An 11,820-nucleotide genomic window follows, 5' to 3' on the forward strand; every position below is an offset into this window, starting at 1 on the left:
AATTTACTTATAAAAAAATTATTCGAGTCAAAATCAATTCAAAAAGAAACTGAAAATTATATTTCTTTACTGGTCACAAATTCTGTCAAATAAATTTCAGGTTTAACACTCAATACTTTAACAATTTTAATAAATTGTATTAAATAGATAAAATTATGAAAATTTTCAGAACATAACTAGACATATTGATTTATGTTAAAAAAATATTTAAATTGAAAACGATGAAAAAAAATATATACAAAAATAAATAAATCTTTTACCAAATTAAGATATCAACAAATTGCTAAAAAATTGTATTATTATTTTTTTTTTTCTTTTCATAAAACAAAATTAATATATAAAATAAAAATAGAATTAAAGGTACATAATTTCCTTTTGGTTTTAGTAAATTTACAAACTAATATAAAACTATCATGAAACAAATAATTTACAATGCAAAATTCAGTCGAATCCTAAAAGAAACTCTAATCTTCAAATCATAAAACACCTATATATCAAAATAATAAAATATTGAGACATACCTTAATGAAATAAAACAACACTATTTCCTTGCTTTATTCTCCTACTCACAATTCTTCTCTTCCTAAAATCATTACTCCAAACCTTGCTTTTTGTTTTGAAAAATAAGAAAATCCTCTCTCTCCCTTTATTAATAATGATTTTATTTTTCTTTAAAGAAAAATAAGTTTTGAAATAAATCCACATTTATCACCAATAAAATATCTCATCTCTTAATGGAAAGATTTAACTATTATCTAGATTTTACCTAATAAAATATTTTTAAAAATTAAACTCACCTTATCCCCTAAAATTTAAATTTTATCCTATTTAAAAATAATAATAATAATACTAATGATAATAATAATTAAAAGGTGAATATTACAATTCTCCCCCCTAAAAAAAAATTTCGTCCTCGAAATTAGTACATATCTAAAGCTTCAAAAAGTTGAGGATACTTCTCCTTTATTTCAGCCTCTTGCTCCCACGTGACCTCTTCTAACGAGTGATTTCTCCAATGCACCATTACCAATGGAGTAACTCTATTCCTTAGAAATTGCTCTTTTCTATCAATGACTTCTAAGGCTTGCTCTTCATATGGCAAATCTTCAGAGATTTGGATTGGCTGATAGTCTAAAACATGGGATGGGTCCGCCAAATATTTCCTTAATGCCGAAACATGAAATACATTGTGAAGCCTTGAGAGACTTGGTGGTAAGGCCACACGGTATGCAACTGCACCAATCCTCTCCAAAATTTCGAATGGCCCTATAAACCTAGGGCTTAGCTTCCCTCTCTTTCCAAACCGAAAAACTCCTTTCCAAGGTGACACCTTCAAAAAAACAAAATCTCCAACCTCAAATTCCAACTCTCGTCTACGATGATCAGCATAACTCTTTTGTCTACTTTGAGCTGTGCGAAGCTTTTCTCTAATTAACTTAATTTTATCAGATGTAATCTGAACGAGCTCCAGTCCTAGCAACTTCCTTTCTCCAACTTCTTCCCAACAAATAGGTGATCTACACTTCCAACCATACAAAGCTTCATAAGGAGCCATACCAATACTAGAGTGGAAACTGTTATTATAAGCAAACTCTATTAGGGGTAAATGGTCTTCCCAAGAACCACCCAAGTCTAGCATACATGCTCTCAACATATCTTCAAGGGTTTGGATAGTCCTTTCAGATTGACCATCAGTTTGAGGATGGAAAGCAGTGCTAAAACTAAGTTTTGTCCCAAGATTTTGGTGCAAACTTACCCAAAATTTAGAGGTGAAACGTGCATCTCTATCTGACACAATAGATTGAGGAACTCCATGTAATCTCACAACCTTTCGAATAAATAAGTCAGCCAACTGAATCATATTATAAGTGGTTTTCACTGCCAAGAAATATGCTGATTTAGTCAAACGATCAACCACCACCCAAATAGAATCAAATCCCCTTTTTGAACGAGGCAAGCCACTCACAAAATCCATAGAAATATGGTCTCATTTCCATTCTGGAATAGGCAAAGGCTGTAGAGGTCCCCCAGGCCTTTGATGTTCAATCTTTACTTGTTGGCACACCAAACATTTAGAGACATAATCAGCAATATCATTCTTCATGTTTCTCCACCAAAAGTTATTTCTCAAATCACGATACATTTTAGTACCCCCTGGATGAACGCTATAAGCAGATTCATGAGCTTCACTCAAAATTTCTTTTTTCAAATTATTATCATTAGGCACACAAATTCTTTTCCCAAACCTTAAAATATCATCGTTGGACAATCCGAATTCCAACTTATTTCCTTTCTTTACTTCATTTACAATTTCCAATAATAACGGATCTTCCTTCGGAGCCATTTTAATTCTTTCAATTAACATTGGTTGAACCTTTATATTTGCCAGAAAACCACTATGGCCAGGTAATACAACCATGACTTCATATTTCCTCAAATCATCCAATATATGCTTCTGAGTACAAATTAAGTTTGCTATACCCCCAGATGATTTTCTACTAAGAGCATCAGCTACCACATTAGCCTTCCCTAGATGATAATGAATACGACAATCATAATCCTTCACAAGTTCCAACCATCTCCTTTGCCTTAAATTTAACTCTTTTTGGGTAAATAAATACTTCAAGCTTTTATGATCAGTGAAAATCTCACAAGTTTCCCCATAGAGGTAATGCCTCCAGATCTTTAAAGCAAAAACCACCGCTGCCAACTCTAGATCATGAGTTGGATAATTTCATTCATAATTTTTCAGTTGCCTAGAAGCATAAGCCACCACCTTACCATGTTGCATCAACACACATCCCAAACCTTTCTTAGATGCATCACTATAAATGATAAAACTACCACCGCTTGAAGGAACAGTTAGTACCGGTGCAAAAACCAATCTTTTCTTTAACTCTTGAAAACTCTTCTCACACTCCTCATCCCAATGAAATTTGACATCTTTTCTTGTCAGCTGAGTCAAAGGTGATGCAAGACTAGAAAATCCTTCCACAAATCGCCTATAATAACCAGCTAACCCCAAAAAACTTCTAACTTCTGTAACATTAACAGGTCGTTGCCAATTCACCACAGCTTCAATCTTAGAAGGGTCAACACTAATTCCATCTTTAGTTACTACATGTCCCAAAAACACCACCTTGTTTATCCAAAACTCACACTTTTTAAATTTTGCATAAAGCTTTTTCTCTTGAAGGGTTTGTAAAACAATCCTTAAATGTTCTTCATGTTCCTCCTCACTCTTAGAGAAAACCAATATATCATCTATAAACACAATAACAAATTGATCCAAATAATTTTGTAATACTCTATTCATCAAGTCCATAAAAGCTGCTGGAGCATTAGTTAACCCGAAGGGCATAACTAAAAATTCATAATGCCCATAACGAGTACGGAAAGCTATCTTTGGCACATCATCAGGCTTAATCTTCAATTGATGGTACCCTGATCATAAGTCAATCTTTGAAAACACTGTTGCACCTTGCAATTGATCAAATAGGTCGTCAATCCTAGGAAGAGGATACTTATTTTTAATGGTGACCAAGTTCAGCTGACGATAGTCAATGCATAATCTCATAGACCCATCTTTTTTCTTCACAAATAATACAGGAGCACCCCAAGGTGAAACACTAGGACGGATGAATCTTTTATCCAATAACTCTTGCAATTGAACCTTCAACTCTTTTAACTCTAAAGGTGCCATCCTATATGGAGCCTTAGAAATTGGAGCAGTCCCAGGTAACAAATCAATTGCAAATTCAATCTCTCCATCAGGAGGTAAGCCTGGTAAGTCTTCTGGAAATACATCTGAAAAATCTCTAACTATCAGAATATCCTCAAGTCTCGCCTCTTTATCCTTATCAACTGTAACACAAGCTACAAATCCCCCACTTCCTTTATTTACTAAGTTTCTAACTCTAACTACCGAAATCAACCCACTATAGGAACTTTGTGCCCCTTGAAATCGAAAAGCTTCCTCTTCTGATATATGAAAAATAACCTCCTTGGAAAAACAGTTAATACTAGCATGATACTTTGCTAACCAATTCATCCCTAGAATAACATCAAAGTCATACATCTCTAAGGGTAAAAGATCTACAAGAAATTTTCTACCCCCAAGGCAAATTTCACAAGACTTATAAACACAATCAATCCACACACAATCACCTAGAGGAGTAGCGATTGACAAAGGGTATTTTAGTGGCTCAGGGGATTTCTCACAATGACAAGTAAAAGCACATGATACAAAAGAATAAGTTACACCAAAGTCAAATAAAGCTTTAGCTTCCTTAGAAAATAGAGATAATGTACCTACCACCACATCGTTGGAAGCCTCAACATCTTGATTAGTCATGGAAAATACTCGTCCTTGAGTCTTTGGCTTCTTGTTTTGACCTTCAACATTTTGAGTGCTAAAAACACCACGTTTCTTTGGGCAGTCTCTGACTAAATGCCCTATCTGTCCACAGTTAAAACAAGCTCCAGTCTTTCTGTGACATTCTCCAGAATGTCCCCTACCACAAAAACTATAAAGTGATGCTACATTATTCTGAAGAGATCCTTCTCCCATAGGTTTTTGAGATGAACCACCCGAATTTCGAGGTTGAAAAGAACCAATTTGCTTGCTTGAACCACCACTGTGATTACTACCAGGCTTAAACTGCTTGCTCCGTTTGTCTCGAGCATTCTGAGACTCAGCTAAATATCTCTCTGCTATCATTGCCCGCTCAACCATATCAGCATAAGTATTCAACTTTAGAATAGACAATCGACTCTTGATAGCTGATCTTAAACCCTTAAAGAAACGTCGACAACGACTACCTTCATCCTTTATAAGTCCTGCTGCAAAACGAGATAGAGTAGTCAACTTTTCTTCATACTCAGCCATAGATTTGTCACCCTGAATTAGACTAAGAAAATCAGCCTCCATCTTAAAGCGCACATGATCAGGAAAGTATTTCTCAATGAAAACCTCTTCAAACCTACTCCAAGTAATAGGGGCTACACCCAATTGATTCCTTAAAAGACGTGAAACCTCCCACCAATGATCAGCCTCACCTTGAAGCATAAATGTAGCAAAGACAACCTTTTGATTATCACTACACCCCATAGCTGTGAATATCTTTTGCATTTGCTTCAACCAAGCTTCAGCTACCATAGGATCTGTGGTCCCTTTGAAGACAGGAGGTCCTAACTTCTTAAATTGCTCCAACATTGCACCACCAGCATTAACATCTTGTTCTTCGTTCCTCACATCCTGCCTTACGGGGGCTTGACCATTTGCTAATTGCTCTAAGACTCGAGCTTGACTTTCTAGAAATTTATTCATCGCATACAACATCGGGTTGCTTTCTTGAGCAAGTTGACAAAGGGTAATATTGTCATTATCTTGATTGTCATCTCTCGAAGCTGAAGGGTCTTGCCTTGTAGCAGATCTACGTGGTGGCATCTTAATGACAATAACAAAATTAGCAAAACTTTAGTGCAAACTAAAAATATAAGCCTATATATATACTAAATTTATCTAAAGATAATCATATAACATGATCTTATTGCTAAATCATATTACCACAACACAAATTAAAATCATCTTAAAAGTCTACAGAATCTCAAACCTAAAGCTCTGATACCACAACTGTAACACCCCAAAACTATAATAAAACATATGACTTCAAAAGACTTCAAAAATCCCTTAAATAAAGTCAAGTCTTGAATACAAAGTTTTCAACCACAAAAACTACAAAAAAGAAAAATCTTTCAAACAAAACATACAATCAAATAGTTACTAAACTAATTTTTTTTTTCTCTCTTAGCCAATCTTCCCAGCTAACTTCTTTTATTCTTTATTCCCCAAAGCTAAACAGAAACTCACACTTTATGACATCTTTAATCTGCAAAAATGTTAATGACGAGGGGTAAGTCGTCAACTCAGTAAGCAGAAGTTAAACGTTATATATGCATACTTAAACATTTAATTTAAACATTAATAAAGAAAATCAAATAAAAAAAAGGTCAAACAGAAAACCAAATGCTTACACATATAAAACCACAAATAAATAAATAAATAAATTATTTCAGAACCTTTCAAACCATCAAACTTAAGTCAAAATTTATTTTAAACTCTTGTCACGTAGTGTCACCTGTACTCCCGGTGACCCAGCCAGAATTTCAGAATCAAATGTCACCTGTAATCCCGATAACTCGTCCAGAATTTCAGAAATGTGCACAACAGAACAAATAATCCAGCTGGACCAAACTTATAGTTTCAGAGTTTAGAGCAGATATTCAGAGACTACGGACAATGAGCCAAAACCGTATATATATAAACAAAATTTCAAATCATAAATGTACCGTAAATAATTTTATCGAATCAATGTCTAAGTAATTAAAATTTAAGTGGAACAAAAAGTATACGAAAATATTTTATAACTTACAAAAGTCATTTCATACAAACAGGATGAAATATCATTTATATAACTTACAACCCATGTATATGAACAAAACAATCATATATATATATATATTATATAGCTTACAAAAACCAAAATTTTCAGATTTGACTATCATTTCCAAACATATAACATTTATATGCATATAAAAAGAATAGTTTCTACTTACCTTGACTACCAGCAAAAGTCTACACAAACCCTTATACGATCCAAGCTATCACGTACAACCTATTCGGATCCTAGCCAAAACCAATGAATTCAAATTGTAATAATACTCCTAGTAATATCCTTAAATCCCGCTGAAAATCCTCAATTCCAAAACTAATTTTACAAATTCTAAGAGTGTCTAAGGTGAATAATCCTAGACTAAACTAACACATATTTATACTGTTTAACCTTTGTTCTATGAATTTTATAAATTTTTACACAAATTAAAACGTTACAAAACTTTGCAGAGACAAAGAAGACATATAGATGGTTTACCCAAAAATTATTCAGCTAAAAAAAATAAATATAAACTTCTAAAAAAAATTACTTCCGTCCAGAGCTCCTAATCACAACAACAGTTTTCAAGTTTGACAGTTCATACTTCCAGCAATTTTATAAAATTCTGTATAACTCGAAAATTCACGAAATTTTGCAAATATAAACTTAACATATTGACGTTTTTATCAAAAAAATATGAACCCAAAAATATGTTAAAAGTCATGCAAAACGAAATTTTTATCACAAACCATTAACACTGTCAAAAATATTCTAGATTGAACATATACTCTTATAATAATTTTAGTAGATAACATAAAATTTACAAAATTTTGAAAACTTCCAGAATTAAAATATATATGCTAATTTACTTATAAAAAAATTATTCGAGTCAAAATCAATTCAAAAAGAAACTGAAAATTATATTTCTTTACTGGTCACAAATTCTGTCAAATAAATTTCAGGTTTAACACTCAATACTTTAACAATTTTAATAAATTGTATTAAATAGATAAAATTATGAAAATTTTCATAACATAACTAGACATATTGATTTATATTAAAAAAATATTTAAATTGAAAACGATGAAAAAAAATATATATAAAAATAAATAAATCTTTTACCAAATTAAGATATCAACAAATTGCTAAAAAATTGTATTATTTTTATTTTTTTTTCTTTTCATAAAACGAAATTAATATATAAAATAAAAATAGAATTAAAGGTACATAATTTCCTTTTGTTTTTAGTAAATTTACAAACTAATATAAAACTATCATGAAACAAATAATTTACAATGCAAAATTGAGTCGAATCCTAAAAGAAACCCTAATCTTCAAATCATAAAACACCTATATATCAAAATAATAAAATATTGAGACATACCTTAATGAAATAAAACAACACTATTTCCTTGTTTTATTCTCCTACTCACAATTCTTCTCTTCCTAAAATCATTACTCCAAACCTTGCTTTTTGTTTTGAAAAATAAGAAAATCCTCTCTCTCCCTTTATTAATAATGATTTTATTTTTCTTTAAAGAAAAATAAGTTTTGAAATAAATCCACATTTATCACCAATAAAATATCTCATCTCTTAATGGAAAGATTTAACTATTATCTAGATTTTACCTAATAAAATATTTTTAAAAATTAAACTCACCTTATCCCCTAAAATTTAAATTTTATCCTATTTAAAAATAATAATAATAATAATAATGATAATAATAATAATACTAATGATAATAATAATTAAAAGGTGAATATTACATATGTTTTGGATTGTTGTGTTAAAAAATTTGACTCAAACTAAACACCTTTATTTATAAAGTGCGTATGAATCATAAGTTAGTTAGGACTCTAACTACTTAAGTGATAACGTGTCCATGAGTTCTTATTAAATTAAAACTTCTAATTTATTGAAAGTTTTAATGCATATGAATCCTAATTAAATTAGAATTCCAACTCAAACTAAACTTTCTATCAAACAAGGACTTTGAATTTATTGAAAGTTTTAATGCATAAGAATCCTAATTAAATTAGGATTCTAACTCAACCTAAACTTTCTATCAAAGAAGGACTTTGAAGAATCCTTGTTTTAACTAAAACACCTTACCTATGAGTTAACTCATCCAATTGACTCACAACCATCATTTGGCCTTGCTCAGTTAGACTCCTAATTGGGTATATCAAAACCATGCAATGCATTTGCATGATGCCATGTGGCACCATGCATACCAAATGATTCCAATCAAAACATATCGATACATTTCTCTTTTTCCATAATCTCAGGATTATCGTCAAATGATTATTGCCTCTTTGTTTTTATCAACCCCTTAATACATATGACTTATAAGCTTTCTATTGAATTGATAATTTATAATTTGAAATGAATTCAGACACAGACCAGGATTGGCTTCTAGTAAAAAGTTATGGTCACTCAGACAATAGAGTGCCAGCAAACATCTCCATAAGTTTTTACAACATCACAATTACATGCAATTCAATCTTTCGTCAAATCGATATCTTTTAAGGCTAAGACATAAAATGTGTCTATCTTAATAGATACTTGTTATGAGCTAATACACAATAATGACTTACACAAATTAGGCTATAACCTTATCTTACTATGGCCATAGACTCAAGCAGTCATGAATGTCTTTCAACATTCATATATAAGATATCTTCTCCCATGCTAAGAGTTACGAATCTTTTATTAATCAACCATAGTCTCTATATATCTAATGATATGGTCGTTCACTACCTTTATAATACCCCTGTTACGACGATACATTGGATAGTGTCAAACTATACCGATCTTTACACGAGATGGTTTAGTAACCTCAAGTCAAAAGATTACATGCACCCATAGTGTTTAAAGGATTTGTTCTATTGAAAATAAAACAATCATCCATATAGACATATTCTATTAGGGTCAATCAAATGAATATGTTTACAATATCCACGTATGTGTTACACCAAGCCATCATTAAATAACTTCGACATGTGAGAACCGTCATCTTCTTTCAGTAGGGTCACTCAACTCTATGATAATCATATTACCATTACATGTGCCCTTGGACCTTGTAATGTCAAGATTTTGGACATTTCTAGAATGATCATCTAATATAGGTATAAGGTTCCAATGATCAGTCATCTGATCTGTTCAGCATAATTCTATTATTATAATGATATATTATTCATACAATCATATAATAGATAAGCATATGAACTGTATAACTATAAATCCTTTTATTAATTAATTAGATAAATTATAATTTTAAATTTCAAATCAATTGGCTCTAGGGCATCTACCCTAACACCATGTACACCACAACACAATAGTGTATTAAAAATGAGGAATCATACCTTGTTAAATATGGTACGGTTTATGATAAGCTTTACAAACCTACCAATATCATTATAAGGATATGCATTGCTTACTATTATGCATATTCTGAATAGTGTATCATCGAACTGAGTTTAGAAAAAACTATATGAGATATGGTATGACAAGCCCCCCAGTATCAATTATCTTAGGATTTGAGGATATCCAGTGTATGTTAAATTAGTTAAAACTAATAAGCTAGTTGTCAAGTCTGAAAAAGGTCAATTCATTGGATATCCTAAAGATTGTTTAGGATATTACTTTTACCTCTTGATTAATCAAAGAATTTTAATCAGTAGAGATGTATACTTCTTGGAGCAGGAGTTCTTACAAGAAGGAGGTGTAGGAAGAATAATAGAGCTCAAAGAAAATTTTGAAAAGTCTCAAATCAAACAAGTTAAGCTAAGAAAGTCCTCTTAGTATACCTCTGTATTTGATGCACTAATTCCAGTTTGAAGTTCTTTTAGAGTATCTAGATCTTTGAAAAAGATATGGATTCTTTCATGAGTAGGATTTTGAATTCTACTTAATAAGAGAAATAAATCAAGGTAATGACCCTAAAAATTATGAGGAAGCTATACTAGTTATTGATTCAAGTAAATGGCTAAAGTAGTGAATTTTGTAATAGAATCCATGCATGCTAATCAAGTATGGACACTTGTAAATCCACCAAGAGGAATTATTCCTATTGACTATAAATAGGCCTTCAAGAGAAAGATTAACAATGATGGATAGGTGGAGACCTATAAAGCTTAGTTAGTATCAAAGGTTACATTAAAACATAAGGGTTGGATAGTTATGATTAAATCCATTCGGATAATGCTAGTTATCACAACATACCATGACTATAAAATTGGGAAAATGGATGTCAAAACAGTGTTTTTTAGTAGATCTATTAAGGAAAATATATATATGGAATAGCCTATAGGTTTTGTATCTGCTACTGAAAGACTTAAGGCACGCAAGTTGCATTGATTCATTATGGATTGAAGGAAACTTCAAGGAGCTAAAACATCCGATTTGATGAAACAATCAAATTGTTTGATTTCATCAAGAATCCGGATAAACCCTGTGTTTATAAATTGGTTAAGGATTATGTGATTACATTTCTTATATTGTATGTAGATGACATACTTCTGATGAAATGATGAATCAAGTCAAGATTTAGTTATCCAGGACTTTCTCATTGAAAGATTTAAAAAGGGCTACATACGTCTTTGGAATTCGTATATATAAAGATAGCGAAAAGGATAATTGAATTATCTTAACAATTGTATATAGAAAAATTATTGAAAAGGTTTAATATAGAAAACTTAAAAAAAGGACCTTTGCCCTTTACTCACAATCTTCATCTTTCTAAAAATATAGATCCAAAGACTGATGAAGAGTGATAGTAGATATGTAATATGTCTTATGCTTTGGTTATAGGCAGACCCATGTATGCAATGTTATGTACAAGACCTGAAATAACATTTGTTGTAAATGTTACGAGCAGATATCAGGTAAATCCATAGGAGAAATATTGGTTAACTGTGAAATCAATCTTTAGGTACTTAAGAGGAAATAAGGATTTTGTTTTGAGTTATAGGTGTTTAGAGTTAAACAGTCAAGGATACTCAAACTCTAATTTCCAGTCGAACATTAACGATAGAAAGTCTATGTCAAAGTTTATTTTTATTTGTAATAGGAGAGTGGTTAGTTAGAAAAGTTTCAAACAATCAATCATAGTTAATTTTACAATAAAGGTTGAATATATTACTGCTTCAAAAGTTACAAAAGAGGGTATATGAATATGCAAGTTTGTATCCAAACTTGGTGTGGTTCCAAATATGACTTATTCGATAGCTATGTTCTGTGACAATACTGGCCTTATTGCATGAGCAAAAAAACCAAAAGCTTATCAAAAGTCCAAACATATTCAACAAAAATATCACACTTTAAAAGAATTTGTAGGAATTAGAGAGATAATAATACAAAAAACATAGTTAATAAAGAATGTTG

At 31.3% G+C, this 11,820-nt stretch overlaps 1 long non-coding RNA gene across 1 annotated transcript; it reads right to left on the reverse strand.

The window, feature by feature from the left end:
• Positions 1 to 5,738: 5,738 nt before the first annotated feature.
• LOC123203961 lies at positions 5,739 to 7,940 on the reverse strand. Its single transcript, XR_006499427.1, has 3 exons — positions 7,819 to 7,940; positions 6,619 to 6,688; positions 5,739 to 5,891 (listed from the first exon to the last, which is right to left on the reverse strand). It is a non-coding gene; the product is annotated as an uncharacterized LOC123203961 (long non-coding RNA).
• Positions 7,941 to 11,820: the final 3,880 nt, after the last annotated feature.

Source organism: Mangifera indica, chromosome 20 (genome assembly GCF_011075055.1).
Source record: "Mangifera indica cultivar Alphonso chromosome 20, CATAS_Mindica_2.1, whole genome shotgun sequence".
In the NCBI taxonomy this organism is placed as follows: Eukaryota; Viridiplantae; Streptophyta; class Magnoliopsida; order Sapindales; family Anacardiaceae; genus Mangifera; species Mangifera indica.